The sequence below is a fragment of the Tenrec ecaudatus genome, chromosome 15, assembly GCF_050624435.1.
Source record: "Tenrec ecaudatus isolate mTenEca1 chromosome 15, mTenEca1.hap1, whole genome shotgun sequence".
NCBI classification, from domain to species: domain Eukaryota; kingdom Metazoa; phylum Chordata; class Mammalia; order Afrosoricida; family Tenrecidae; genus Tenrec; species Tenrec ecaudatus.
In genome coordinates, this window is record NC_134544.1 from 5927225 (window position 1) to 5931571 (window position 4347).

Sequence of the window (4347 nt, forward strand, 5' to 3'; positions counted from 1 at the left end):
CAATCTGAAACGCTGGAAACATATTGCTTCTGGCAGATGCTACTTCTGGGGAAAAGGCACAACCAGGACAAGGGGCCATGGCTATTGTCGTAGCTCCTTCCAGAGGCTATATTCCTTGAAGATTTACCACTGAGGGTAGTTTATGTTCTCCTGGATCACACCCCTATTATTTCAGTCACATTTAGGACTGACTTGGGTGTGCCTGAACCAAACCATGATATTTTCAATGCATGTGAAATCTGGAATTACTAAGGATGATTGAAGAATAATGTATGCATTTAAATCATGGTGTTAATGGAAAATGTTGAATAAACAATGCACTGCCAGAAGAATGAGCAGATCTGTTTTGGACAAAAGACAACCAAATTGTTCCTTAGAAGCAAGGATCGAGAGATTTCAGATTATATATTTTGAACACATTATCAGGAGAAAACACTTATGGAAAAGACGTCCTACTTGGTAGAGTCGTTGGTCACTGAAATAGAGGAAGACACTTGAAGAGATGGGTAGGCACCATGGCTGCAGCAATGGGATCAAACAGCATAGTTGTGTTATGATGCAGGGTGGTGCAAGACTGGGCAGGGCTTCCTTCCGTTGAACATAGGATTGCTAGCAGTCAGCACCAACTCAAAACCAATTGACAACCACTCTTCCTGTTATTTAATCCCTAGCCCTTGGTTTATATTTTCATCTCCAACACTGTTCCCATCATCCTGGGGAACCATGGTGGTCTATGCACACACCTCACAGATGCCTGCCCTTCTCAATTCAGAATCATCCTCACCTCCAAGAACTCGCAGGACTCATTGATGCCCCTTAGCTTGTCTGTGGCATCACTCTGACCCCTTCTCCAGCTTCATCTGGCCATCTTGCCTCTGTGACTGATCCCTTTTTGAGCACATGCAGACAGAATAAGGGCACACGGCGCTAGATTACTACCTAAATCCTGCAACTCCTCAAGAGGAACCTTGGAAGACAGTCGTGATCTCTTTCTGAAAGTTCATAGCTTTAAGAACTTCATGGAGATTAGGTCCACTTCACACATTTGGAGGGTCCATAAGTTAAAATTGACTTGTTCACATTCAATCACTGCCACAAGTCTTTACGAACTAATGCTAACCTAATTAATACCATCTGCCAAGATGTGTTAGTCTGCTTCTGCAAACTACTTCTACTGACTTGGAAGCTCTGTGGGACAGTTCTATTCTGTCATAGAGGGTTGCTTTCTTTGCGTTGGAATTGACAAGGGGTTCAGTATTTTTGTTTGCCAATGAATTATAAAAAGAAGTAATTACATTGATAATGACTCTCATAGGTTTCTTTTTACAGTGTGTCATTTTCACAATGAAATGTCCAATCTTTTGAAATGACTTGATTAGAGTAATAGATGTAAAAGCCATCACATTTAATGAAGTAGAGGGCCACTTGCAACTGGAAAAGACTCAGTGAGATGGACCGATTCAATAGCTCATCTTGATGGCCTGCCTCATCCTAACATTGAGGGGAAGATGGTGCAGCCCCCACCTTTATTCCGTTTGGATGAAAGTCATTGCCAGTGAATGCAGACTCTACCGCAACTCAGAAAAAGAACAAAAAGATATGGAAATAAGTCAGCAATTATGCATAGTTATTTAAAAACATGTCTGACTGTGTAGTCAGCATATTAACGACTGGATAAAAATTGAATTGAATCCCCTTTCCCTAAAAACCCTGATGCAGATCAAACACCTATCATGCGGGCTTTTAGGATATTGAGGGTCCGACTGAGAAAACACATCCTTTCAGTGAACAATGGGTCACATATATCAAGGAGCTCTCTAGGACAGCCATACACCTGTCTTAGGCACTGTCACAATGCTGCAGTAATAAATGTGCAGGAGGTGTTCTGAGGATGAATAAGGAGTTTGAATGACACAATAAATATGGACAATACAATGATCTATGAGGATGTTGTTTACATGCATATTATTGTATTTTCTTTTATTTAGTCATCTATGACTTGATCTTGCCATTGCTTACTCTACTACAAATGAGGAGGTTAGGACGTAAACAGGACTATTCCCCTGAAGAAAGAATGATTCATGTTCATCCTGCATGTCACTTGACTCGGTGAAAAATGTGCAGGGACATTGATGGAATGTCAATCTCTCTTGCATCTAGTCCTAAATTAAAATCTGAGCACCTGAGGCATGATTCTATGACCAGCTAGCTTCTCTCTCTCTCTCTCTCTCTCTCTCTCTCTCTCTCTCTCTCTCTCTCTCTCTACTTTGGAAATCCAGTGAATATCACTTCTCACCATAGAACAACTTTGTCGATAGCATATTATTTTCTAATACATTTTATGCTAATTATCCACGAGCGATACAATTGGAAACTTCTAATAACAAGTGTCCAGAGAGTCCATGGCCCTCACCACAGCATGGCTCAGAATGAGGTCTCATTTATGCCAAGCTCCGTCTCATCTGCTGTTTCATAACTCCCCTGTCTTCCCACTTTGCCTAAAATTCACATCTCAGCCATTTTTATCTTATGTGTGAAATTATTCTTCCGAAGAGTCAATGGCAAGGCACTTGCTAGTGCAAGATTTCCCTTTGCATTCTTTTTTTCTGATGCCTCTGCTTTGTTTGAACTGCCCACCTCCCTATTCGTCATTGTCTTGAAAAGTCACTCCTTCCATTCTTGAGTTTGACTATACCCACAGTTTACTTAGGCTTATGACTGTCCCTGACCCTCGGTCATCTCACATGCATTGAAAATTCAGTAAGTCGTTTTTTCCCACGTTCACGTGCTTGCGAATCCGATTGCGGGTCTCTCCTTGCAGCCGCGCAGCGTGAGAGGCGGACTTGCAGCGGCCACCCCAGCGTCATGGCAGGTCAGGCATTTAGAAAGTTTCTTCCCCTCTTTGACCGAGTATTGGTGGAAAGGAGTGCCGCTGAAACTGTAACCAAAGGAGGCAGTATGCTTCCAGAAAAATCGCAAGGAAAAGTCCTGCAAGCAACAGTCGTAGCTGTTGGGTCCAGCTCGAAAGGAAAGAGTGGAGAGATTGAACCAGTGAGTGTTAAAGTTGGAGATAAAGTTCTTCTGCCTGAATATGGAGGCACCAAAGTAGTTCTAGATGATAAGGATTATTTCCTATTTCGAGATGGTGACATTCTTGGGAAGTATGTGGATTAGAGGAAGCCACTGTTGAAATGTCATCATGTGAAGCTGCCCATTCCACTGAAGTTCTGAAATCTGTCATCATGTAAATAATCTCCATGTCTCTTTTATAATAAACTCATGATATGTGGTGTCGCTAAAATTTTGTTTCTTTGCTTTAAAACATTTCCAAACAAAACTATGCAGACCAAAAAAAAAAGAAAATTCAGTAAGTCTAAAACCATATCTACCAATCCCCTTCCTATGGACTTCCATTCCTCTTGATGCCAGGTGTCTCCAGACATCACAGAGTGGGCGGGGTTCTCAGTGATGCCTTGTCATAGACAGGTTGTTTTGGAGGCACCGTGGAGTGAACTTCACCCTCCAGCTTTCCAGTAGTTGTTCAGCATGCTAACTTCAGCAGTTCCCTCTTTTACAGGTGAACATTCTTCTCTTGAGCTGGCGTTTGCAGGTGTTAAAAACACTTAGCTTGCTATTTTTAATTTCTCTGACTCTCACCAATCATATACGATTTATTTCAATGTTCCACAGATCTTGCTCGCTAAAATATACACATTTAAAATTTTTAATTCCCTCTCTGCTCCTTTCCTTGGTCATGAAGGATGTATGTAGCCACTGAGATTCTCATTCTTCTAGTGATCCTTGTTTCCACACCTATCCTCCAACCAACGACACTCGTTGTCAGCATCAGTTCAGTGGGATGGAATTACCTATGCTGTAGGATCTATGCTGTTCCATCACTGCACAGGGCATCCCAGATGGAGTTGGACACCAATGGTACACCCTGTTCTGTGGGGTCAGTATGAGGCTAAATCTACTGGTGCATCTGGTTTGGTTTGGGATGTGGGATGATCCTTTATCCTTTGATCTTTGAGAATTCACACCCATGAGACAAGGTTCACTCTTGATCACAGTCTTGCTTATTCTCCAAGACACTGTTCCCTCCAGCTCCACAGCATTCTGCACTTTCCTTTTCCCTTTCCAAGAATACCAAATACGTGCCTTAGGTTACCTGTCTTCCCATAAATCTGAGATTTCTTGAGCTCAGAAATAGTGTCTCTCCAGCCTTTTCAGGGGACTCTGACAATGTAGGGGTGGTGTAGTGGTTACGGGTTGGTCTGCAATCCACCTGGTCGACAGTTGGAAACCACCAGCAGCTCCATGGGAGAAAGACTGGACTTTCTACTC

The 4347-nt window shown here is 42.4% G+C and overlaps 1 pseudogene; it reads left to right on the forward strand.

Annotated features, from left to right (window-relative positions):
* The first annotated feature begins 2777 nt into the window (after positions 1 to 2777).
* On the forward strand, positions 2778 to 3251 carry LOC142427878 (10 kDa heat shock protein, mitochondrial pseudogene; annotated as a pseudogene).
* The last annotated feature ends 1096 nt before the right edge of the window (positions 3252 to 4347 follow it).